This window comes from Triticum aestivum, chromosome 4B (assembly GCF_018294505.1).
Source record: "Triticum aestivum cultivar Chinese Spring chromosome 4B, IWGSC CS RefSeq v2.1, whole genome shotgun sequence".
Classification (NCBI taxonomy): domain Eukaryota; kingdom Viridiplantae; phylum Streptophyta; class Magnoliopsida; order Poales; family Poaceae; genus Triticum; species Triticum aestivum.
Genome location: NC_057804.1, coordinates 615,014,635 through 615,042,300, shown reverse-complemented (window position 1 = coordinate 615,042,300; position 27,666 = coordinate 615,014,635).

Genomic DNA, 27,666 nt, shown 5'->3' with positions numbered 1-27,666 from the left:
TCCATCGAGCCACTCGATGCAGATGACTGGCTCCATAGCATCACTCATAAGCTGCATTCCGCGAGCGTAGCTGAAGATGACAAGGTCACTTATGCCACATACCACCTGGAAGGTCCTGCTAGTCTTTGGTGGCAGAACTATGAGGCTATGCTTCCAGCTGGCCAGAATCCTACCTGGAGAGATTTCACTGAGGCTTTTTGCGAGCATCACATTCCTGAAGCCCTCATCGATCGCAAGAGAGAAGAGTTCTGTAGTTTCACCCAGAGTAAGATGGCTGTTGATGCTTATAGTAGAGAGTTTGAGAACCTCGCTCGCTATGCCACAGAAGAAGTGTCCACGGACGCCAAGAAGCAGGCTAGGTTCCGGAAGGGTCTCAACCCCAAGTTGCGTCGTGATCTCCACCTGCATCATTGTGATACATTCCAAGCCCTTGTGAACAAAGCCATCAATGCAGAGACAGCTCAGCTCACCTACGAGGAGTCTCGTAAGCACGCCCGTGATTTGGGATCTTCTTCCGGTTCTAGTTCTCAAAAGCGCCGGATTTGGGTTCCAAACTCCGCTCTTCCTTCCAGATATGCACCGAGGCCATCCCATGTGGTGCCTCCCCCAGCTCAGTCATATGTTCCACCCAGGCCTACTGGTAGACCGCTTGTCAGTGCGGGTCCACGTCCAACCTCAGGGACTTGCTCCACATGCGGGAAGCCAGGACACTATGCACGTGACTGCTCTCAGACTAGTTATGCTCCACCCCAGCCCGAGAAGACTGTTGGCTGTGTTAAGCCATCACGCAAGATGATCAGTGTCAAGTCAGCCCCCACTGAACGTGGACGTGTGCATCACATCTCAGCTAAAGACGCTCATGATGATCCGGATGTCGTTCTTGGTACACTCCTTGTCAATTGTCACCCATCATCAGTTCTATTCGATACTGGAGCATCTCATTCCTTCATTTCTGAAGGCTATGCTCGTTTGCACGACATGTCATTTTGTGACATGCCAACACCACTTGAAATCCAAACCCCAGGGTCGAGATGGCAAACCACCAGAATCAGCCATGGTAATGAAATCCTTGTTGACAGACTTGTATTCCTTGCATCACTTGTAGCCCTCAAGTCCTCAGATATTAACATCATCTTGGGTATGGACTGGATGACAGCTCATCATGCAAAGATTGATTGTTACTCCAGATCTGTTCAGCTTACACACCCATCTGGCAAGATAGTCACTGTTTCCACCAGAGTTGCAAAGCGTCAGCTCTATTCTCTTAATGCCAGCCCTCTTCCAGACCTTGAAGATATCCCGGTAGTCTGTGACTTTCCGGATGTCTTTCCAGAGGAACTGCCAGGTGTTCCACCTGACAGAGATGTAGAGTTTGTCATAGATCTTATCCCAGGAACAGCTCCAATCTCTAAGAGACCTTACAAGATGGCACCCTTAGAACTAGCCGAGCTTAAGAAACAACTTGATGAGTCCTTGCAAAAGGGTTTCATCCGTCCTAGTTCTTCTCCTTGGGCTTGCCCCGTCCTCTTCGTCAAGAAGAAGGATGGTACGGACCGGATGGTTGTAGATTATCGTCCCGTTAATTTGGTCACGATAAAGAACAAGTATCCGCTCCCCAGGATCAACGACCTGTGTGATCAGCTCACTGGATCCTCAGTCTTCTCCAAGATGGATTTGAGGTTAGGATACCACCAAATTAAGATCAGAAACGAGGACATTCCCAAGACAGCTTTTGTCACTCGTTATGGCCAGTATGAGTACACCGTCATGTCCTTTGGCCTAACCAACGCCCCAGCCACATTCTCCCGCTTGATGAACTCGATCTTCATGGAGTACTTAGATAAGTTCGTCATGGTTTACCTCGATGATATTCTTATTTACTCGAAGAACGAGGAAGAGCATGCCGAACATCTTAGACTTGTGTTAGAAAAACTCAGAGAGCACCGCCTTTATGCCAAGTTCTCCAAGTGTGAATTTTGGTTGCCAGAAGTGACCTACCTAGGCCACGTAATTTTTGGTAAGGGCATTGCTGTCAATCCCGAGAGAGTCAACGCCGTTCTCGATTGGACTCCACCTGAGACCGTTAAACAAGTCAGGAGTTTCCTTGGTCTAGCCAGCTATTGTCGCCGCTTTGTTGAAAATTTCTCCAAAGTAGCCAAACCCCTCACGGAACTTCTCAAGAAAGATAAAAAGTTTGAGTGGTCCCCACAGTGTGAGTACAGTTTTCAGGAACTGAAAAGACGCCTGACTTCTGCTCCCGTACTTGTGCCACCGGATTTCACAAAGGACTTTGTTATCTATTGTGACGCCTCACGACAGGGACTAGGTTGCATTCTTATGCAGGATCGTCATGTGATTGCCTATGCATCTCGACAGTTGCATCCACATGAGGATAATTATCCTACACATGATCTAGAGCTTGCAGCCGTAGTCTATGCACTCAAGACCTGGCGACATTACCTTCTTGGTAAACGTTGCGAGATCTACACCGACCACCAGAGTCTCAAGTATATCTTCACCCAACCGGATCTGAACCTTAGGTAAAGACATTGGTTGGAGTTAATCACAGATTATGATCTAGGGATTACCTACACCCCAGGCAAAGCCAATGTCATGGCTGATGCGCTAAGCCGTAAATCCTATTGCAACAATCTCATGTTGCAGCAAGGCCAACCACTTCTCCATGAGGAATTCTGTAAGCTTAATCTTCACATTGCTCCTCACGGATTCCTTTCTACCTTGGTGGCGAAACCTACTCTTGTGGATCATATCATAGAAGCCCAGAAGCATGATACGGGGATTACCCAGATCAAGAGAAACATTGCCAAAGGTGTTGCTGGTAGTTTCTCTGTTGATGATCGAGGTGTTGTTCTCTTTGGGAACCGCCTGGTGGTCCCCAAGAAGCAACATCTTCGGCAGTTGATTCTTAAGGAGGCGCATGAATCTCCTCTCATGATTCATCCCGGTAGCACTAAGATGTATCAGGACCTACGCCAGAGTTTCTGGTGGACTAGGATGAAGAGAGAAATCGCCGACTTCGTTGCTAATTGTGATGTATGTCATCATGTTAAGGCAGAGCATCAAAGGCCTGCTGGCACCCTTCAGCCTTTAGCTATTCCTGAATGGAAATGGGATAAAGTTGGTATGGACTTCATCACCGGCTTTCCCAGGACTAAGAGAGGGAATAACGCTATCTTCGTAGTCGTTGATCGTCTTTCCAAAGTGGCTCACTTCCTTCCTGTTCGAGAGAGTATCACTGCTAGTCAGCTTGCTGACTTATACATTTCTCGAATAGTGTCACTTCATGGTGTTCCACTAGAGATCAATTCAGACCATGGCAGTCTTTTCACTTCTCATTTCTGGGAGAGTTTCCAAACTGCCATGGGAACCCATCTTTCCTTCAGTACCGCTTTCCACCCTCAGTCGAGTGGTCAGGTGGAACGGGTCAACCAAATTCTCGAAGACATGCTTAGAGCTTGCGTTATCTCATTCGGTATGGATTGGGAGAAATGTCTTCCTTTTGCCGAGTTTGCTTATAACAATAGCTATCAATCCAGTCTCAAGAAAGCTCCTTTTGAGGTTCTCTATGGACGAAGATGTCGAACACCTTTGAACTGGTCAGAAACCGGTGAAAGACAATTCTTTGGACCGGACATGATCCAGGAGGCAGAAGAGCAAGTTCGCATCATTCGTGAGAATTTGAAAACAGCCCAGTCTCGTCAGAAAAGCCAGTATGATCGTCATCATAAGGATATGACTTATGAAGTTGGAGACAAAGCTTACCTTCGGGTTACTCCCTTGAAGGGTACCCATCGTTTCGGTATCAAGGGCAAGTTGGCTCCTCGTTACATTGGTCCTTTTCGCATTCTCGCTAAACGAGGAGAGGTTGCCTACCAGTTGGAACTACCCCCACATCTTTCTCGAGTTCATGATGTCTTCCACGTCTCTCAACTCAGGCGTTGCTTCTCGGATCCTATCCGCGGAGTGGACCATGAAACACTTGATCTTCAAGATAACCTCACATACCGAGAGTACCCGGTTCGCATTCTTGATCAAGGAGAGCGTGTTACCCGACGTCAGAACATCAAGTTTCTCAAAGTTCAGTGGTCTCATCATTCCGAGAGAGAAGCTACTTGGGAGCGAGAAGATCGTCTTCGACTGGAGTACCCCGCTTTCTTTCCGTCAACCCCTGAATCTCGGGACGAGATTCTTTCAAGTGGGGGCGAGTTGTCACATCCCTAGTTCTGGTATGACCTAGACTAGCTAGTCATTTGTGCATCATGTTAAATTCCATTTAAATTTGAAATGGGGATTTGTGAAACCCTCAGAATCATCTCTGAAAATGACCCAAATAAAAATTGTTCCAAAAAGGTCCAAGGAAATGTTCATGTTGCTCTCTGAAAATATTGGTCAGAGGTAAAATTCAAACAAATATTTTAGGAGCTCATGGATATTTAATTTTGGCCATTTGGATTAATCCGATAATTATTTGCTTTTGATATATATTGTTATATATATAAAATATGGTCCAAAAACTATGCCATTTATTAAGGAGCTCTGGAATAATATAGTTAGCTCCTGCAAAAATTGGCATAAGGTAATAAAATGATTTAGTATTTTAATTAAATCAAAACATATGTCAGAAAAATAGAAAAAGATATAAAAGAGGGAGACTTACCTGCGGCCCAGCTCCTGTGCGGCCTGGCCGGCCTAGCTGGCCAGCCCGGCCTAGCCGCCTCCTCCTCTGTCGTCTTCTCCCCCTCGCCCAAGGAGGTGCGTGCCGCGCCAAGCCGGCCGCAGCCACGCGTCCCACCTCCTGCTTCGTCCTCCTCGTTGCCCGGACCCCTGGAACGACCCACGCGCCGCCCCGCACCTCTCTCCTCTCTCTCATTCCTCCCCTTCCCTGGTCTCTCTCCCACGCGACCGCCCGAACGCGCCGTCGCCGCCGCACGCCATTGCCGCGGCCACCACCTCCCCCTCTCCCTCTCTTCGAGTCCGGTAGCTCCGCCACGTCGGTCCACCACCTCTCCGTAAGCCGTGCCTCGCCAGACGCCCCGTGGAGCCGTCGCCGTCGCCTTCCTCACCTCCGGCGCCGTGGATCCCATCGCCGTCCCGCCGTCTCCAGTGCGTCCCCGAGCCCGCTTCGACGCCCGCTGCAACCGCGTGAGCTCCGCCACCGTTCCCCTCTCTCCGTTTAGCTGCCCGCACGCCGTAGCCCTCCTCCCCACCACGGCCGAAGCCTCTCGCCGCCGTTCATGCCGCCGTCGTTGTCTCGGCCCGCCTCCGCCCAAACCGAGCACCCCATCGTGCTCCCGATGCCACGAGGGTGTCGCCGAGCCCCTCAGGTGGCCTCCCCGTGCCCCGCAGCCCGTTTCCGCTCGAAGCCGAACTCCGGCCGCCGCCCCGAGCTTCGCTCCGACGAGCTCCGGCGTCCCCCCAGCTTCCCGTCTGCTCCCCTGGATGCGGACGAGCCCGGGCTACGCCCCGGTACTCTCAGACGCCGTCCCCGTGGCCTGTGGCGCGGACTCCGCCGCGTCCAAAGGTCGCCGGCGGCGAGCCCCGTCGCCTGAGCCCCGCCATGTGGGCCCGTCCCGTCAGGTGATTAGCTTAGTGCTAATCACCGCTTAGTTAACCCCCTGACACTGATAGTGGGCCCCAGCGCCACTAATCTAAGTTAGATTAGAATTAACCCCCCTGTTCACTAACTGTGACACTGACGTGTGGACCCCACACGTCAGGTTTGACCCTGGTCAGCCGGTTGACATGCTGACCTCGTGCTGACGTCATGCGGGCGCAATAACATATTTTCTGGAATTAAAATAATTCAGGAAATTCCAGAAAATGATTTAAACTTCAAAAATTCATAGAAATTCAACCATAGCTCAGATTGAAATAATTTATATATGAAAAATTATCAGAAAAATGTAATCTATCCATCTGTAGTAGTTTCATGCATGACAAACCAACTTATACATGTTGTATAAGTGAAACACTATAATGGTTTATATAAAGAGCTTATTTTGGAGATGCATTTGAACCTTTGGTTCAAATGGACTTCAACCAAATGATTACTAGTTGCATTAGCTCAAACAACATCACATCTTCATGCCATGTTCATGCACCATATTGTTGCATATGCTTGTGTATTGATTGTTGGCACCGTTCCTTCTCGATAGGTCTTGCTCCGGAGACCGTTCCAGAGTACCTGTCTGTGAAGCAGTGCCTCCTCTGTTGATCTACCAGGCAAGCAAACCCCCTTGTTCATTCCGATACAATCCTACTCTCTCGCTCCTGCTCTCAGTTATTGCATTAGGACAACAACGATTCATCTGCTACTTTGTGCTGCAGTAGTTGAACCCATTCCTCTGCTTGACTTGTCATTGCCACAGTAAATAGTTGAAACCCACTAGCATGTGTAGGAGTTGATTGAAGCCATTGTTGTGTTCCTACCATGCTATGCCTGCTATTGCTTAGAGTTGTGTCAGGTCTGATTCATTGGGAATGAGTTGGAGTGTTATGATATGTTCTGATGCTGAGAGTGAAGTGTGTGAACACGATTTGGTAAAGGTAGCGGTGAGAGGCCATGTAGGAGTACATGGTGGGTTGTCTCACTGGAACCGTCCTTAAGCACTGAGTTCAATGTATGTTGACCAATGACTTGATACTACCACACATTGGGTTCCGGTAACTCGACCCCTCTCGACTTATTAACCAACTTGGTCTCTGTCCAGGAGCCGCAACTAGTTTCTGGTGTTTGTAGGTAGTGCTATTTTTCTACCAAGTGGCACCCGGCAGGGTGGGCTTGGAACCGACTAGGCACACGTGGCCTGGTGTACCGAGTGGCACCCGGATGGTGGGCTCGGGAACCCTGCATACATCGTTTGGGGCCGTGAGCGAAACCCCGGCTGGATCTCCTTGTGGATGGAACCCGAATAGGCGATAAACCTGGGCTAGAGTCTTGTGTGGTTAGTCAGGTCGTGGCCGACACCCTCACCAGGCTTCCGCTTGAAGGTTGCCGAGATACATGACGTGTACATGGCGGTAAGTGGCAAGAGCGTGTGTGAAGAAGTACACCCCTGCAGGGTTAACATGATCTATTCGAATAGCCGGGTCCGCGGTTATGGACTTCTTGGATGCTTACATGGTACATAGACAACTTGAAGTGTATACTCTAAAAAGCTCAAGACAAGTGTGAGTGCTATGGATGGCCTTCTCGTAGGGAGACGGGTGTATTGTGTGGTGATTAGTGGACTCGTGTGCGCCATATCACCTCAAGAGTTTCTGGTAGTCGTAGAACAGGATAGCCACTGAGTCAAAGCTGGCTTGCTGCAACTAAACCCCACATTACCTTCTTGATACACATGCATGTATGATAGGATCTGATGTAAGTCTTGCTGAGTACCTTTGTACTCATGTTGCTTTATTTATGTTTTTGCAGCTAAGACTTCGGTCTTAATAGTGTTCTCGTGGACTTCGACGAGTAGTTTGTACCTCAGCTACGATCTTGATCGGATGTTGTAGATAGTCAGGCTCTTCAGCCTTTTTCATTTGTAGATGTCTGTACCCAGACATGTAATGCTTCCGCTTGTTGCTTGTATGCTCTGTATGATGGGTCTTGTGACCCCTGTTTGAAATAAAGGTTATGATGGCTCTTTGAGCTTTATCTATGTGAGTTATTGGGTTATGCTGTGATGCCATGTTGTACAACACATACTTGCATGTTATGCGTACGTGTAACGTGTATTGCTATGTGTGGGATCCGACTATCTAGTTGTTTATCCTTAGTAGCCTCTCTTACCGGGAAATGTCTCCTAGTGCTTCCACTGAGCCCTGGTAGCTTGCTACTGCTCCGGAACACTTAGGCTGGCCGGCATGTGTCCTTCTTCGTTCCTGTGTCTGTCCCTTCGAGGAATTGTCACGCGATGAATACTGGAGTCCTGTTAGCCCGCTATAGCCCGGTTTACCGGAGTCCTGTTAGCCCAGTTGCTACAGCCCGGATTCACTCGCTGATGACCGACACGTTCGATGCTGGGTCATGTATGCCTGTCCCTGTAAGTTAGTGCCACTTTGGGTTCACGACTAGCCATGTCAGCCCGGGTTCTCTGTCATATGGTTGCTAGCGACACTATCATATACGTGTGCCAAAAGGCGCAAACGGTCCCTGGCATGGTAAGGCGACACCCGTGGGAATACCGTGCGTGAGGCCGCCAAGTGATATGAGGTGTTACATGCTAGATCGATGTGACTTAGGATCGGGGTCCTGACACCAGCGCCCTCTGCAATATTATTGTCAGATTCACGCTGCACTTTGATAATTAATTATCTTTTCAAAGTACATCTTACCAGCGGGGGTCTCTGAGGCTCCCCCTGTTGCGGCCAGTGCGGCCTCAAGTTGGGCCTTGCACTCTTGGAGCTCCTGGGACAGATGGGTATTCTTCTCCGTAAGATCCTGCATAGAAATTGATCCTTAAATCAGTTATTTTAACTATTTTAAGTCTCGGGGGCACTGGCATATATAACTATTAAAATTACTTACACGTATGTCTTTCACATACTGCTCCGTGGCTCTGGTTAACCCATCTTGAGCGGCACGGAGGTGCGCATTTCCCGCATCAAAGGCATTTAACGCCTCCGGGGACAAACACGCGTCACGAAGAACTGTCCGGCGACGCCTGTGATTCATGGCGCTCTCCACCTCAGACCGGGTGGCAGACAGCCTGTCGGCATCCTCCGTCGGAGGAGCGTCCGGCTCATGCCTTGTATTCGCCTCCCCTCCCGGGCCATGCGTTGGAGCATGGCTGGTGGAGGCTTGATTGGCAACCTCTCCGGACACTGTCCGGCGAGCGCTCTTTCCGAAAAAGTTATGAGCAATAATATACCTCCTGGGAATCCTTCCCTTAAAAATAGCGGTGCTCCGTACCGTTGTGGTGACGTTTCAGTTTGCGTCGCACTCCTCTTCCGCCTGCTGGGCCGGACTGACCCTTGTTGGTCGGCCGCCGCGGGTTCGGCTTCCCGCCTTAAAGGCACCTCCTGCGATGCACCATCAGTATGGGATGGTCAGAATTGAGCACAGATTAAATGATGGTGTCAAGACCTAGGTCATAGTCAACTGGGAGGCCAGAAACAAACCAGGGTAGTAAGCCATAATGGCGACTAAAGCATTGTCTATGCTGAGCTGGTGGAACACCCCGTCGATCAGTTCCACCGCTAAGTCCGGATCCTCTTCGGAGGCCGGATCAAGGGACCTTTCTGGATCCTCGGGTTGTGGAGCTGGGCTTTTTGTGCCCTCCACATCCCGACGCAGTTCCTGTGTCAAAATCATACAATAAGACAATTGCCTTTAAAGGCACGGATCAGATATGCATGCGACCGCTTACCCAGCTCCGAGGGTTGTTCATGGAAAATCCGTTCAGAGGATTCGTGCGGAGGAAGTCCTCCTTCTCCCCCTTGTATAAGCTGGACAGGATCTTCACCAGGTCGTCGGCCGAGCCAGGTCCCTTGCGGCCGTGACGGGTGGCGTCATCGTCTCCATTGAAGTCCCACATGGGGTAGCCCCTATTGGAGCGGCTTGCACCCCGCGCATAATGCATGTGGCCATGACTCCGATCATGGTTAATCCGGAATGGGCTAGCAGCCGTATCCGGCCCATCAAGTAATGGACGCTCCTATCATCTTCTCGTTGAGGGCTCCGTGGGCGCCAACTCAGGCGTTTCTTCAATGGAGCGTTGCTGAACTTCGGAAGGCCGATTCGGACTGGATCCGGCAGCGGAGCGTCCTCCATATAAAACCACTCCGAAGGCCAGTCTTCGGACGTCTTCTTTGGGGTCCCGGACAGGTATCCGGTCCCGGCGATGCGCCATATTTGGCTCCGCCACTTGAATATATCGACCCCTCACGAGAGCGGGTACGTGGCAAAACAGCCTCTTCCACAGCGCAAATGGGGCTCAATGCCCCAAGAATAGTCACACAAAGCTAAAGAAACCCGTGATGTGCAAAATGGAGGCAGGTGTAAGATGATGAAGCTGGAGTCCGTAGAACTTCAGGAGGCCCCGGGGAAACGGATGTATAGGAAATCCGAGTCCCTTATTTAAGTAGGGGACGAAGCACACCCCTTCCTTTGGAGGGATTGGGGGCGCTCTCCGCTGCTTCCCACCCTTGTAGGTGGCCAGTCGGCTCGAACTGGAACCATGAAGGCCGGGGAAGGTATCCCTCCGCTTGGAGCGTCACTAACTCGCTGTGCGGGACTGAGCATATCCTCCAATCTCCTGGCTTAGGGCTGGGAGCGCGAGAAGAGGAGCCGCGTCGACTGTCCATGTTGGAATGGGTTTGGTGTTAGATGCACCTCGATGAGTACTTGCGGAAGGAGGATGATGTGATTTGGATCTGGATCCTCGCCTCTCTTATAGGCAGCTTATTTGCGCAGCTAGGGGGTGAAACATAAAAATACCCTAGCTTTTCGCATTCGTACGACGCGTGGAAGAAGACCATTATTGGACGCGGAAGCCAAGGAGCGCAGCATTTATGAAGCAACCGGACACTATCCGGCAAACACATGGAGCGTGAAGAAGAACCCGCCTTGCAAACGCCAAAGACAACATACGCGCCGATTTCGTCGTTATTGAAGCCTGGTTCGAGGGCTACTGAGGGAGTCCCGGACTAGGGGGTGTCCGGATAGCCGAACTATCATCATCGGCCGGACTCCAAGACTATGAAGATACAAGATTGAAGACTTCGTCCTGTCACACCCTAGCTAGTCATGCATTAGAGTGTTGCATCATGTTTACTCATTCATCAGAAACTTGAAATGGGGATGACAGAACCCCCAGTCCCCTCTGAAACTAACTAGGGTTTACTAAAATAATTTTCAATGAACCTGAAATGCCCTTCTAAAATGCCCATCATTTTTGTCTTGGTTCAGAACCTCTGCCAAAAGTGGTGCACATTTTCCTAGGCCATCCTAGGGTTTTTGAATTAAATCATAAATATTTGAATTTGGGCATTTAAAATAATATAAAATATTTAAATGCTCAAATATCTCCAAACTAAAATGTTTCATGTTGGAAATAATCCAACTATGGACCAGGAATAGTTTGGTGATTTTTGAAGTTGCCTAGGTATTTTATTTAATTCAACAAAGTTGCAGATATATTAAATAAAACAGAAAACAGAAAAGAAAGGGGAAGACTTACCTGTGCGGCCCAGCCAGCTGGCCGGCCCAGCCAGCAACCGACCCAGCCCAGCACTGTAGCTCCCCGTCGTCTTCCTCCCCTCGCCCCGAAGCTGCTGCGTGCTCGCGCGCGCACGGCCGCGCGGCCACCTCCTGCTTGCCGACGCCCTCCTGGCCGCGTGGACGACGCCCGCAGCCCGTCCCGATCCCCCCTGCTCTCTCTCACTCTCCCCGGCTCTCTCCTTCCTCTCCCTCGCTCTCTCTCTCACACGGCCGAACACCACCGTCGCCACCGTTCGCCGTAGCAGTCGTCTCCGACCACCCCTCGCTCCCCCGACTAGCTCAGAAGCTCCGCCACAACTCCCTCTTCCTCCCCACCGCTCCACAGCTCCCCGGAAGCCCTGCATCGCCGCCACGTCGCCGTTCCCCTCTTCGGACTCCGACCACCGTCGCCGTCAAATTCGTCGTCTCCGGCGCGTCCCCGAGCCCGCTTCGACGCCCACTGCAACCGCGGTGAGCCCCCGGAGCGTTTCCCCCTTCTTCCCTGGTCTCTCCCGACCTCTAGGCCCTAGCTCCACCTCGACCGAGAGCTCCACGCCGCCGGCGATGTCGCCGTCGTGGCCACGGTCGCCGTAGCGCCCAACCGAGCACACCATCGTGCTCCACACATCACCAGGAGCACGTAGAACGCACCAACGCCTCCCCAAACCCCCTGCAACACTGATCCCGACCGCACCCGAACTCCGGCCGCCGCAGCCGAGCTCGCCGCCGTCAACTCCGGCCACCCCGAGCCCAACCACCACCACCAATAGACGCGGCTCAACCTCAGCAACACGTAGATGCCTTCCGCCGTCCATTTGGTCGCCGGAATGGCAAAAAGCACTCTCGCCGCCGTCTCGGATCTCGCCGGCGTCATGTCGCCGGTGGGGTTTGACTTGACCGACCTGGGGTTTGACCCCCCAGGGTCACTGACGCGTGGGCCCTGTCGGCCAGATGGTTAGGTTAGCGCTAACTACTGTTAGTCAACCCCCCTGACACTGACAGTGGGCCCCAGCGCCACTAATTAGTAATTAGAATTAATTTAAATCTGTTTAACCCCCCCTGTCACTGACGTGTGGCCCCCACACGTCAGGTTTGACTTCAGCCAGCCGCAGTTGACCTGCTGACGTCACACTGACGTCAGGCTGACGCAGTAATTGAATTTCTGGATTTAAATTAAATCAGGAAATTCCAGAATATTAATTAAACTTCAAAAATTCATAACGTTTATTCTGTAACTCCAAATTGGACAAATTATATATGAAAAATGATCAGAAAAATCCAATCTATCCATCTGTACTATTTTCATGCATGATCAAACAAGTTAAATTGATGTTTTAATCAGAACAAGGAAAAGCACTTTAAAAGGCCATATTTGAATTTGAAATTTGAATCTTTGATTCAAATTTGTTCAAACCCTTCTGGTTTTAGTTGCATTAGCCCAACACACTCATATTGCCATGTTTCATGCATGCATCATATTGTTGCACATTGTTTGGTGATGCTTGTGTATCGATGTCCTTTGCGACAGGATCTGTTCCCGAGGAGTACCGTGATTACCCTAACGAAGAACCGTATCCGTGCATCGAACCATCAGGCAAGCAACCAACCATTTGATCATATCGATACAATCCCATGTTCTCGCTCCTGCTCTCTTTTACTGCATTAAGACAACGCGATTCAAACTGCTGTGTGCTACGGTAGTTGAACCCATTTCCTCTGCATGACCTGTCATTGCCACAGTAACTAGATGAAACCCACTAGCATGTGTAGGAGTTGATTGAGCCATATGTATGTGTTGTTCCTACCTTGCTATGCCTGCTATGCTTAGAGTCGTGTCAGGTCTGGTTCATCTGGGTGATGGGCTAGAGTGAAATGATTATGTCGGTAATGAGAGTGGTGTGGTGAACACGATTTGGTAAAGGTATCGATGAGAGGCCATGTAGGAGTACATGGTGGGTTGTTTCATTGAAGCCGACCTTAAGCACTGAGATCTGTATGTGTGATTTAAGAATCAGCTACTACCATGCATTGGGCCCGAAACCAATGGACCCTCTCGACTTCTTATTCACCCTAGTTCTCCGTCCAGGAGTTGCAAGTAGTTTCTGGTGTTTGTAGCCTACTGGAGGCCGTGGACAGCGCTGACCGTAGGGGTGGGCTGTGATGCGGTAGGTACGTGGCACGGGTGTACCGAATACCCGTTAGGTATCTCGGGAACCCTGTTCACATCGTTCGGGGCCGTATGGGAAACCTCGGCCGGACTCCCTGCGGATGGAACCTGAATAGGCGATAAACCTGGACTGGAGGCTTAGGTGATTAGGTAGGTCGTGGCCGACACCCACGTTGGGCTTCCGCTTGAAGGTTGCCGAGTACATGTCGTGTAAGCGACGGTAAGTGGTGAGAGCGTGTATGAAGAAGTACACCCCTGCAGGGTTAACATGATCTATTCGAATAGCCGCGTCCGCGGTAAAGGACTACTTGGTTGCCTATACAGTTCATAGACAAGTAAATGGAAACTACTAAAAGCCTCAAGATAAGTGTGAGTGCCGAGGATGGCTCTTCCGTAGGAAGACGGAGGTGGATCCTCGGTAGTGTATTGAAGTGGTGAGTAGTGGACTCGTGTGCGCAAAACTATTTCAAGTTGGAGTATCGTAGGATAGTCTAGCCAAGAGTCAAAGCTGGCTTGCTGCAATAACTCCACCAACCCTTCTTGATACTATGCATGTATGTAGGATCTGATGTAAGTCTTGCTGAGTACCTTTGTACTCATGTTGCTATAATCTACATTTTTACAGAAGACGCTGCAACCCCTTCTGATGGGTTCTATGTAGACGTTGACATCAACGAGTAGGCTAAAGACCCAGGTGGTGACCCTGAGCTTGTGATGGACCACGTAGTATAGTTAGGCTTCCAAGCCTCTTTTATTTTACTAGTTGTCTGTACCCAGACAAAGTACTTCCGCTGTTGGCTTGTATGACTGTATGACTTGTATGTTGGGTCGTGAGACCCGTACCTTTGTGTATGATATGTATGGCTCCCTGAGCCTTAAATAAAGTACTTGTGTCATAGAGTCATGTTGTGATGCTTCGTTGTATTTGCACATATCGAGCATATTGTGTGTATGATTGAAATGCTTGGTATGTGTGGGATCTGACTATCTAGTTGTTTATCTTTAGTAGCCTCTCTTACCGGGAAATGTCTCCTAGTGTTACCGCTGAGCCATGGTAGCTTGCTACTGCTCTGGAACACTTAGGCTGGCCGGCATGTGTCCTTCTTCGTTCCTGTGTCTGTCCCTTCGGGGAAATGTCACGCTTTGAGTACCGGAGTCCTGTTAGCCCGCTACAGCCCGGTTTACCGGAGTCCTGCTAGCCCAGTGCTACAGCCCGGACCCACTTGCTGATGACCGACACGTTCGAAGCTGGGTCATGGATGCCTGTCCCTGTAAGTCTGTGCCACTTTGGGTTTACGACTAGTCATGTCAGCCCGGGCTCTTTATCATATGGATGCTAGCGACACTATCATATACGTGAGCCAAAAGGCGCAAACGGTCCCGGGAAAAGGTAAGACGACACCCGTGGGGATACCGTGCGTGAGGCCGCAAAGTGATATGAGGTGTTACCAGCTAGATCGATGTGACATCGAGTCGGGGTCCTGACAGCGTTGGCATCAGAGCCGGACTGCCTGTAGGTTCTCCAAGCCAAACTGGTCGATGTTGAGTCTAGAAATTCTTTAGTTATATGTAGGGGAATTGTTTGTGGGTTGGAACGTAAGGCTCTTTTTACTCCTTATACCTTATGACTTTCTGATCTGAGTCAGTCCATTCTTCCACCGGGGGTTAAGGAATTAGGATCTGTTCTCTCTATCAGGATCACGTGTTACTAATCAGTAGTACCTTATAAGTTTGATGGTTACAAGCCTAGTTCAGTTCTACTACCACATTATGTTGTTAGAATGGTTCAGAACTTTGATGTGATGATGTTGAGTGTGTACGAAATCCTTTGTCAAATGTCTCAATATCCTTTTTGAGCATTTACAGCTGTTATGCTGCCGAAATTTTGCTAGAAATTCTAATGCCTTTGCATTATGATTGTGCTTTCAGATGGCCACTCGCGACCTCAATCAAGTGGTTCGCCTGACTCGATGCCTAGATGTACCCGGCCATACTGCTAAGTTGGTCAGGGTAATGACTGAGGCTGGATACCGCTGGTATCCTGAGTACACGGTCGAAGAGCAATTCCGGGACTTCAATCAAAGCCAGTATCTCTGCACTGTCAGGATATTTCCATCTTATCCTGGATCCACTGAGCCTCTTCACTGCTCCTATGGACTCGGGGTTACTATTGAGATGGCTGTGCAGGATGCCGCCTACTCTATGATGACCATTATGCGAGTCAGATCTGGTTTATTTCGGGACTCTGATTTCCGGTATATGCCAGGATCACTTCCGGGAGCACAAGGGTATCTCCAGGCTATCTATGCTGACTCCACTCAGGAGGATTCACGGACTCGCACCACTGCTGAGATGCTCGAGGATAAGGACCGTGAAAATCGGGCCTTAAGGTTAGAGCTCTTCAATACCCGTGCTGACCACTGGGCCACTTTGACTCGGTTCGCACCGGCGGTGCAAGCTGGATATTCAGATATGCGCGATCTCTATCCTGTGAGATCTGCTCTGCCAGACGTGATGGTTTGGCGTGATGTAGGAGGCATCACCCCACCTCGCGGTCCCCGCAGGCCACCGTTTGTTGGTCCAAGGCCTCATCCTAGCCCCTATGGTCCACAAGCTCCGCGAGATCGTCTGTTTCCGGATGAACATGTTGAGCTTCCAGGCTATGGAGGTGACTTCTACGAGGACTACTACGGATCGGTCTGAGTTAGTGGTAGTATCACTAGTTCGCACTAGCTGTGTCGTCTATCGTCCGCGTGACTCGTGGGATATGACCTAGTTTGTACTCCTTCCGGAGATGTAGAAAAATAATGTATAGGAGCTTGGAATGCCTCCGATGAGATGTAATCCTCTTTTCACCGTAATAGTACTTTGTTTGGTCTTGTACTAAACCTTGTATGGTGTGTATGACGATGGAATAAAGAAGCAGTTTCTGTATCTACCATGTCATACGGATGATCATCTTGCATTCCGAGTTATTCCTTACATTATGTATCCTATGTCGGAATTTTATCATTCTGACTAAATCATTGTCTTGTTTACCTAGGATGGTCAACACGCGCGCTAACCCTGCTTCCCAAGAGCAGGCCGAAGGCAGTGAAGCCAGGAATGAAAATCTGCCTCATCCTCCTTCACTAGCCGAGGTGATGATGGAAGCTGAGAGAAACAAGCGGGAGACAAACCGTTTGTTGGAGCGTATTGAACAGAATACAGCACACCATCAGAGGGCTAACGTGGTGTCACTCAGTGATTTTATCAAATTGCATCCACCCACGTTCCACCACTCCGTCGAGCCTCTCGACGCTGATGACTGGCTTCGCAGTATCTCTCACAAGCTGCGTTCCGCGCTGGTAGCGGAGGCTGACAAGGTCACCTTTGCTGCATATCATCTTGAAGGCCCCGCCAGTCTATGGTGGGAGAATTATGGAGCTATGCGCCCAGCGGGCCATGTCACTACTTGGGCTGAGTTCAGCGAGGCTTTCCGTGAACATCACATTCCGGAGGGTCTCATGGACCGTAAACGTGAAGAATTTTGCAGTTTCACCCAAGGCCGACTTTCTGTGGATGCTATAGCAGGGAGTTTGGTAATCTCGCCCGATATGCAACTGAGGAAGTGTCTACTGACGCCAAGAAGCAAGCAAGGTTCCGTAAGGGCCTTAGTCCTGAGCTTCGCCGCGACCTCCGTCTGCATGAGTGCACATCTTTTTCGAAACTTGTCAACAAAGCCATCAGTGCTGAAACTGGTCAGACTGACTATGACGCAACACGCAAGCATGGACGTGACATGGGTTCCTCATCCGGTGCTGGTCCTCAGAAGCGCCGCGTGTGGGTACCCAACACCGCCCTGCCACCCAGGTTCACACCGAGGCCATCTTTCCAGGCGCCTCGCCCTGTTCAACAGTCTGCACCGGCCAAGCCCTATGGGGGTCCAACCAATAATGCTCCTCCACGTACCAGTTCCGTGACTTGTTTCAAGTGTGGGGAATCTGGTCACTATATGCGTGAGTGTCCCCAGACCAACCCCAATCAATCTGCTAAAGCTGTTGGCCGTGGCAAGCCGACAGGGAAAGTGTTCCACGCTAAACCGGTCACCGCTTCACGTGGCCATGTCAACTGTATCTCTGCCGAAGAAGCTCAAGAGGATCCCAACGTCGTTCTCGGTACGCTTCTTGTTAATTGCCACCCGGCATCTGTTCTTTTCGATACAGGAGCCTCTCATTCTTTTATATCTGAAAATTATGCTCGTTTGCATAACGTTGCATTCTGTGACTTGCCATCCTCTATGGTAATTCAAACTCCGGGATCCAAATGGCAAACTTCTAGAGTAAGCCATGGAAATGAAATCCAAGTCGACAGACTTGTTTTCCTCGCATCTTTGATAGCCCTTAAATCTTCAGATATTAATATCATTTTGGGTATGGACTGGATGTCAGCTCATCAAGCCAAAATTGATTGCTTCTCTAGGACTGTTCAACTCACCCATCCTTCGGGGAAGATAGTCAATGTCTTGACCCGAATAGCCAAGCGACAATTATATTCTCTTAACGCCAGCCCTTTGCCAGACCTTGAGGACGTTCCGGTAGTCCGTGACTTCCCGGATGTCTTTCCAGAGGAATTGCCAGGTGTTCCACCTGACAGGGATGTTGAGTTCGTAATAGACCTCATTCCAGGAACCGTTCCGATTGCTAGAAGACCCTATAAGATGGCACCCCTAGAACTAGCCGAGCTTAAGAAACAACTCGATGAATCCTTGAAAAAGGGTTTCATCCGCCCTAGTTCATCTCCGTGGGCTTGCCCCGTCCTATTCGTCAAGAAGAAGGATGGTACGGACCGGATGGTTGTAGATTACCGACCTGTCAATTTGGTCACAATCAAGAACAAATATCCACTTCCCAGGATCAACGATCTGTATGATCAGCTCGCTGGATCCTCAGTCTTCTCCAAGATGGATTTGAGGTTGGGCTACCATCAAATCAAAATCAGAAACGGGGACATTCCTAAAACGGCCTTTGTTACTCGTTATGGCCAATACGAGTACACCGTCATGTCCTTCGGTTTAACCAACGCTCCAGCCACCTTTTCTCGGTTAATGAACTCAATCTTCATGGAGTATTTGGATAAATTCGTCGTAGTTTATCTCGATGATATACTCATCTACTCCAAGAACGAGGAAGAACATGCCGAACATCTAAGGCTAGTGTTGAAGAAACTTCGAGAGCATCGCCTTTATGCCAAATTTTCAAAATGTGAATTCTGGTTGTCAGAAGTGACCTATCTGGGTCATGTAATATCTGGTAAAGGTATTGCTGTTAACCCTGAGCGAGTTCAAGCCGTCCTTGATTGGACTCCACCCGAATCGGTCAAGCAAGTTCGGAGTTTTCTAGGCTTAGCGAGCTATTGTCGTCGCTTTGTCGAGAACTTCTCCAAAGTTGCTAAACCTCTAACCGAACTCCTCAAGAAAGATAAGAAGTTCGAATGGACTCCACAATGTGAGCACAGCTTTCAGGAACTGAAAAGACGCCTGACCTCTGCTCCCGTACTGGTACCGCCAGACTTCTCCAAGGACTTTGTTATCTACTGCGACGCCTCGCGACAAGGACTAGGTTGCATTCTCATGCAAGATCGACACGTAATTGCTTACGCTTCACGGCAATTGCACCCACATGAGGAGAATTATCCTACTCATGATCTAGAGCTTGCAGCCGTAGTCTATGCACTTAAGACCTGGCGACATTACCTCCTCGGTAATCGTTGCGAAATATTCACTGATCACCAAAGTCTGAAGTACATTTTCACCCAACCGGATTTGAATCTCAGGCAGAGACGTTGGGTTGAATTGATCACAGACTTCGACTTAGGAATAACCTATACCCCAGGGAAAGCCAACGTCATGGCTGATGCGCTAAGTCGTAAATCTTATTGTAACAACCTGATGTTACAACAAAGTCAACCGCTTCTCCATGAGGAATTTCGGAAGCTTAACCTTCACATTGTACCTCAAGGTTTTCTCTCCACCTTGGTGGCAAAACCTACCCTTACGGATCAAATTATCAAAGCACAGAAGGTAGATCCGGGAATCTCCCGCATCAAGAGAAACATTCAGAAAGGAATTGCGAATTGTTTCTCCGTTAATGATCAAGGAGTCGTATACTTCGAGGATCGACTAGTGGTTCCCAAGGTGCGCAACCTAAGGCGATTAATCCTTAAGGAAGCTCATGAATCTCCTCTCACCATTCATCCCGGTAGTACTAAGATGTATCAGGACCTACGCCAGAGGTTCTGGTGGACTAGGATGAAGAGAGAAATCGCTCAGTATATTGCTAATTGCGACGTCTGTCGTCGTGTAAAAGCAGAGCATCAACGGCCTGCTGGCACCCTTCAACCCTTAGCTATTCCTGAATGGAAATGGGATAAAATTGGTATGGATTTCATTACCGGTTTTCCCAGAACCAAAAGAGGGAATAATGCTATTTTCGTCGTGGTCGATCGTCTTTCCAAAGTAGCTCATTTCTTACCTGTTCGTGAGAGTATAACCGCTAGTCAGCTGGCAGACTTATACATCTCCCGAATAGTGTCCCTCCATGGTGTTCCTTTGGAAATCAATTCGGATCGAGGAAGTCTTTTCACCTCTCGATTTTGGGAAAGTTTCCAAAATGCTATGGGAACCCGTCTCTCCTTTAGCACCGCTTTCCACCCTCAGTCAAGTGGTCAAGTGGAACGCGTCAACCAAATTCTAGAAGACATGCTTCGAGCCTCTGTTATCTCTTTCGGAATGGACTGGGAGAAGTGCCTTCCATTTGCCGAATTCGCTTACAACAACAGCTATCAATCTAGCTTGGGTAAAGCCCCTTTTGAAGTTCTCTATGGACGACGATGTCGAACACCCCTTAACTGGTCAGAGACCGGGGAAAGACAATTCTTTGGCCCGGACATGATTCAGGAAGCAGAAGATCAAGTTCGTATCGTTCGTGAAAAGTTGAAAACAGCCCAATCTCGTCAAAAGAGTCAATATGACCGAAAACATAAGGCTATGACTTTCGAGGTTGACGAGAAGGCTTACCTTCGGGTCACCCCTCTGAAGGGAACCCATCGTTTCGGTATCAAAGGCAAATTGGCTCCTCGTTACATTGGACCTTTTCGCATTCTTGCCAAACGAGGAGAAGTTGCCTACCAGTTGGAACTACCTCCGCACCTCTCCAGAGTTCATGATGTCTTCCACGTTTCTCAACTCAGGCGTTGCTTCTCGGATCCTATCCGTGAAGTGGACCACGAAACGCTTGATCTCCAAGATGATCTTACATATCGAGAGTACCCCATTCGTATCCTCGATCAGGCCGAACGTACCACGCGACGTCATAACATCAAGTTTCTCAAAGTTCAATGGTCGCACCATTCTGAGGATGAAGCAACTTGGGAAAGGGAGGATCGTCTTCGACTCGAGTATCCCGCCTTCTTCTCGGAGGAACCCAAATCTCGGGACGAGATTCTTTTGAGTGGGGGTGAGTTGTCACACCCTAGCTAGTCATGCATTAGAGTGTTGCATCATGTTTACTCTTTCATCAGAAACTTGAAATGGGGATGACAGAACCCCCAGTCCCCTCTGAAACCAACTAGGGTTACTAAAATAATTTTCAATGAACCTGAAATGCCCTTCTAAAATGCCCATCATTTTTGTCTTGGTTCAGAACCTCTGCCAAAAGTGGTGCACATTTTCCTAGGCCATCCTAGGGTTTTTGAATTAAATCATAAATATTTGAATTTGGGCATTTAAAATAATATAAAATATTTAAATGCTCAAATATCTCCAAACTAAAATGTTTCATGTTGGAAATAATCCAACTATGGACCAGGAATAGTTTGGTGATTTTTGAAGTTGCCTAGGTATTTTATTTAATTCAACAAAGTTGCAGATATATTAAATAAAAACAGAAAACAGAAAAGAAAGGGGAAGACTTACCTGTGCGGCCCAGCCAGCTGGCCGGCCCAGCCAGCAACCGACCCAGCCCAGCACTGTAGCTCCCCGTCGTCTTCCTCCCCTCGCCCCGAAGCTGCTGCGTGCTCGCGCGCGCACGGCCGCGCGGCCACCTCCTGCTTGCCGACGCCCTCCTGGCCGCGTGGACGACGCCCGCAGCCCGTCCCGATCCCCCCTGCTCTCTCTCACTCTCCCCGGCTCTCTCCTTCCTCTCCCTCGCTCTCTCTCTCACACGGCCGAACACCACCGTCGCCACCGTTCGCCGTAGCAGTCGTCTCCGACCACCCCTCGCTCCCCCGACTAGCTCAGAAGCTCCGCCACAACTCCCTCTTCCTCCCCACCGCTCCACAGCTCCCCGGAAGCCCTGCATCGCCGCCACGTCGCCGTTCCCCTCTTCGGACTCCGACCACCGTCGCCGTCAAATTCGTCGTCTCCGGCGCGTCCCCGAGCCCGCTTCGACGCCCACTGCAACCGCGGTGAGCCCCCGGAGCGTTTCCCCCTTCTTCCCTGGTCTCTCCCGACCTCTAGGCCCTAGCTCCACCTCGACCGAGAGCTCCACGCCGCCGGCGATGTCGCCGTCGTGGCCACGGTCGCCGTAGCGCCCAACCGAGCACACCATCGTGCTCCACACATCACCAGGAGCACGTAGAACGCACCAACGCCTCCCCAAACCCCCTGCAACACTGATCCCGACCGCACCCGAACTCCGGCCGCCGCAGCCGAGCTCGCCGCCGTCAACTCCGGCCACCCCGAGCCCAACCACCACCACCAATAGACGCGGCTCAACCTCAGCAACACGTAGATGCCTTCCGCCGTCCATTTGGTCGCCGGAATGGCAAAAAGCACTCTCGCCGCCGTCTCGGATCTCGCCGGCGTCATGTCGCCGGTGGGGTTTGACTTGACCGACCTGGGGTTTGACCCCCCAGGGTCACTGACGCGTGGGCCCTGTCGGCCAGATGGTTAGGTTAGCGCTAACTACTGTTAGTCAACCCCCCTGACACTGACAGTGGGCCCCAGCGCCACTAATTAGTAATTAGAATTAATTTAAATCTGTTTAACCCCCCCTGTCACTGACGTGTGGCCCCCACACGTCAGGTTTGACTTCAGCCAGCCGCAGTTGACCTGCTGACGTCACACTGACGTCAGGCTGACGCAGTAATTGAATTTCTGGATTTAAATTAAATCAGGAAATTCCAGAATATTAATTAAACTTCAAAAATTCATAACTTTTATTCTGTAACTCCAAATTGGACAAATTATATATGAAAAATGATCAGAAAAATCCAATCTATCCATCTGTACTATTTTCATGCATGATCAAACAAGTTAAATTGATGTTTTAATCAGAACAAGGAAAAGGCACTTTAAAAGGCCATATTTGAATTTGAAATTTGAATCTTTGATTCAAATTTGTTCAAAACCCTTCTGGTTTTAGTTGCATTAGCCCAACACACTCATATTGCCATGTTTCATGCATGCATCATATTGTTGCATATTGTTTGGTGATGTTGTGTATCGATGTCCTTTGCGACAGGATCTGTTCCCGAGGAGTACCGTGATTACCCTAACGAAGAACCGTATCCGTGCAACGAACCATCAGGCAAGCAACCAACCATTTGATCATATCGATACAATCCCATGTTCTCGCTCCTGCTCTCTTTTACTGCATTAAGACAACGCGATTCAAACTGCTGTGTGCTACGGTAGTTGAACCCATTTCCTCTGCATGACCTGTCATTGCCACAGTAACTAGATGAAACCCACTAGCATGTGTAGGAGTTGATTGAGCCATATGTATGTGTTGTTCCTACCTTGCTATGCCTGCTATGCTTAGAGTCGTGTCAGGTCTGGTTCATCTGGGTGATGGGCTAGAGTGAAATGATTATGTCGGTAATGAGAGTGGTGTGGTGAACACGATTTGGTAAAGGTATCGATGAGAGGCCATGTAGGAGTACATGGTGGGTTGTTTCATTGAAGCCGACCTTAAGCACTGAGATCTGTATGTGTGATTTAAGAATCAGCTACTACCATGCATTGGGCCCGAAACCAATGGACCCTCTCGACTTCTTATTCACCCTAGTTCTCCGTCCAGGAGTTGCAAGTAGTTTCTGGTGTTTGTAGCCTACTGGAGGCCGTGGACAGCGCTGACCGTAGGGGTGGGCTGTGATGCGGTAGGTACGTGGCACGGTGTACCGAATACCCGTTAGGTATCTCGGGAACCCTGTTCACATCGTTCGGGGCCGTATGGGAAACCTCGGCCGGACTCCCTGCGGATGGAACCTGAATAGGCGATAAACCTGGACTGGAGGCTTAGGTGATTAGGTAGGTCGTGGCCGACACCCACGTTGGGCTTCCGCTTGAAGGTTGCCGAGTACATGTCGTGTAAGCGACGGTAAGTGGTGAGAGCGTGTATGAAGAAGTACACCCCTGCAGGGTTATCATGATCTATTCGAATAGCCGCGTCCGCGGTAAAGGACTACTTGGTTGCCTATACAGTTCATAGACAAGTAAATGGAAACTACTAAAAGCCTCAAGATAAGTGTGAGTGCCGAGGATGGCTCTTCCGTAGGAAGACGGAGGTGGATCCTCGGTAGTGTATTGAAGTGGTGAGTAGTGGACTCGTGTGCGCAAAACTATTTCAAGTTGGAGTATCGTAGGATAGTCTAGCCAAGAGTCAAAGCTGGCTTGCTGCAATAACTCCACCAACCCTTCTTGATACTATGCATGTATGTAGGATCTGATGTAAGTCTTGCTGAGTACCTTTGTACTCATGTTGCTATAATCTACATTTTTACAGAAGACGCTGCAACCCCTTCTGATGGGTTCTATGTAGACGTTGACATCAACGAGTAGGCTAAAGACCCAGGTGGTGACCCTGAGCTTGTGATGGACCACGTAGTATAGTTAGGCTTCCAAGCCTCTTTTATTTTACTAGTTGTCTGTACCCAGACAAAGTACTTCCGCTGTTGGCTTGTATGACTGTATGACTTGTATGTTGGGTCGTGAGACCCGTACCTTTGTGTATGATATGTATGGCTCCCTGAGCCTTAAATAAAGTACTTGTGTCATAGAGTCATGTTGTGATGCTTCGTTGTATTTGCACATATCGAGCATATTGTGTGTATGATTGAAATGCTTGGTATGTGTGGGATCTGACTATCTAGTTGTTTATCTTTAGTAGCCTCTCTTACCGGGAAATGTCTCCTAGTGTTACCGCTGAGCCATGGTAGCTTGCTACTGCTCTGGAACACTTAGGCTGGCCGGCATGTGTCCTTCTTCGTTCCTGTGTCTGTCCCTTCGGGGAAATGTCACGCTTTGAGTACCGGAGTCCTGTTAGCCCGCTACAGCCCGGTTTACCGGAGTCCTGCTAGCCCAGTGCTACAGCCCGGACCCACTTGCTGATGACCGATACGTTCGAAGCTGGGTCATGGATGCCTGTCCCTGTAAGTCTGTGCCACTTTGGGTTTACGACTAGTCATGTCAGCCCGGGCTCTTTATCATATGGATGCTAGCGACACTATCATATACATGAGCCAAAAGGCGCAAACGGTCCCGGGCAAAGGTAAGGCGACACCCGTGGGAATACCGTGCGTGAGGCCGCAAAGCGATATGAAGTGTTACCGGCTAGATCGATGTGACATCGAGTCGGGGTCCTGACACGTCCCGTGTCCGGATGGGACTTTCCTTGGCGTGGAAGGCAAGCTTGGCGATACAGATATGTAGATCTCCTACCTTTGTAACCGACTCTGTGTAACCCTAGCCCTCTCCGGTGTCTATATAAACCGGATGGCCTTAGTCCATAGGACGAACACCAATCATACCATAGGCTAGCTTCTAGGGTTTAGCCTCCTTGATCTCGTGGTAGATCTACTCTTGTAACCCACATCATCAATATTAATCAAGCAGGACGTAGGGTTTTACCTCCATCAAGAGGCCCCGAACCTGGGTAAAAACATCGTGTCCCTCGTCTCCTGTTACCATCCGCCTAAACGCACAGTTCGGGACCCCCTACCCGAGATCCGCCGGTTTTGACACCGACAGCAGGCCTTATTTAGGTCTTTGAAATCGACGCATAGGCGCCAGGATTTGTCCTTCTTTGGTACCATCACCAGGTTTGCTAGCCAGTCCGGATGCTTTATATCTCTGATGAATCCGGCTTCCAGTAGTTTTGCTAGCTCCTCTCCCATAGCTTGTCTCTTGGGTTCGGAGAAACGCCGAAGAGTCTGCTTAACGGGCTTGAATCCTTTTAAGATATTCAGGCTGTGCTCGGCCAGCCTGTGTGGGATTCCTGGCATGTCTGAAGGGTGCCAGGCAAAGATGTCCCAATTATCCCGTAGGAATTCTCGTAGTGCGGCGTCTACATCAATGTTTAATTGTGCCCCGATGGAGGCCGTTTTTGTAGGGTTTGTTGGATGGACTTGGAATTTGACTATTTTGTCCGCTGGTTTAAAAGAGGTGGACTTGGATCTCTTATCGAGTATCACATCGTCCCTGTCCACCATTGAGCGCAACACAGTTAGTTCCTCGGCCACTAGGGCTTCGGATAATGCCTCGAGGGCCAGTGCGACTGTCTTGTTTTCGGCGCGGAGCGCTGTGTCCGGATCACTAGCAAGAGTGATGATTCCGTTGGGTCCGGGCATTTTGAGCTTCATGTACCCGTAATGGGGTATGGCTTGAAAAATTGTGAATGCTTCTTGTCCTAACAGAGCGTGATATCTGCTGCTAAACGGGGCCACTTGAAATGACCTCCTCGGATCTGTAATTATCCGGCGTGCCGAACACCACATCCAGTGTGATTTTACCTGAACAACATGCTTCCCAGCTTGGTATTATTCCTCTAAAGGTTGTGTTGCTTCGCTCAATGCGGCTCCAGTCTATTTCCATTTTTCGCAGGGTTTCCTCGTAGATGAGGTTCAGTCCGCTGCCGCCGTCCATGAGTACCTTTGTAAGCCGGAAGCCGTCCACTATCGGACTGAGCACCAATGCGGCTGGCGCTCGGGCTGTCCGGAATTTAGGTTCATCACTGGCATTAAAGGTAATAGCCATGTCACTCCATGGGTTTATTGTTGCTACTTGGTAGACTTTGGTAAGGCTGGGGAGCGTTCATTTCCTCGCATTGTTTGATGCGAAAGTCTCGAAGACTATTGACACCGTACTGGCATTTCTGGGGTGGTGCTCGCCACTTCTGGCCACCTGCCGGAGTATCCAACATGCTCTAAGGCTGTGAGTTGGTGTGACTTCCCCTGAACTATGAATTTTTACATGGTCCATTGAGCCATCCATCCAGTACGGTCCCATACCCTGTAGAGGGTTTTTGTTTTTTGCTGTTTGGTGCAGGCGCCTGGCGATAATGCGTCCTTTTGTTTCGGACTGGGATTGTATCCAGGGCCGGATTATCCTAGAATTTAGTTTCGGTTTTCCGAACGCTTTTTGTCGCACAATACTTTCGTACTATGGATGTCAAGTCGGCGAAGCGTGTAATTTCGTGGCGACTTATGGCGTCGAGGATTCTGATGTCCGTGTAGTTGTTACAGAAGGATGAAATTGCATCTTTCTCACGGCAGTCCTTTATCCTGTTCATAACCATGAGGAATCTGGCCCAGTAGTGGTGTACTGTTTCCCCGGGCTCTTGCTGTATTTGGGATAGATCCCTTATATTTGGGTGGGCGGGTGGATTTAAATCCGGAACCTTGCCCGATTTAAGACTCAGGGCCAAGAAATTTCCGGATTCGGAAGCTTGTTTTCTTGGATGTTATACAATGAATCAGGCCTGCTGCCTGACTTTAGGTTCAGGGCTTGGGCAACATCCTCCCCTCCGCGGATGTCCGGCTTGGAGAGGTCAGGAATCCGGACACATCTGGTCCTTAGGATGGGCGAAGATTCGCTGCATTGTTCTTCCACCACTTCAACGTGGTGGGTGACCTGGGGAGAGTCGACCTCTCTCTGATCGGGTTTAAGCCCCCAAGAGATCGTTTAAGGAAGAGAGCTCCATCGGCTCTAGCTGCTTGGCAAGTTCCGAGCTGATGTGGAGATTGCTTTCGATGGCCCGAGAGGTCATCGTCGGCGCGGCGGTCGAACAGGCGGTCATAAAAAAACTGCCTAGCCGGAGAGTTCGGCCGACAGCCAAAACTCCTTTAGCAACAACGCTGTCTTTAAAGATGGGGTGCGACATCCTTCCTGACGGTGACGACACAGAGGAACTCTCAATGAAAGCACCAATGTCGGTGTCAAAACCGGCGGATCTCGGGTAGGGGGTCCCGAACTGTGCGTCTAGGCGGATGGTAACATGAGACAAGGGACACAATGTTTTTACCCAGGTTC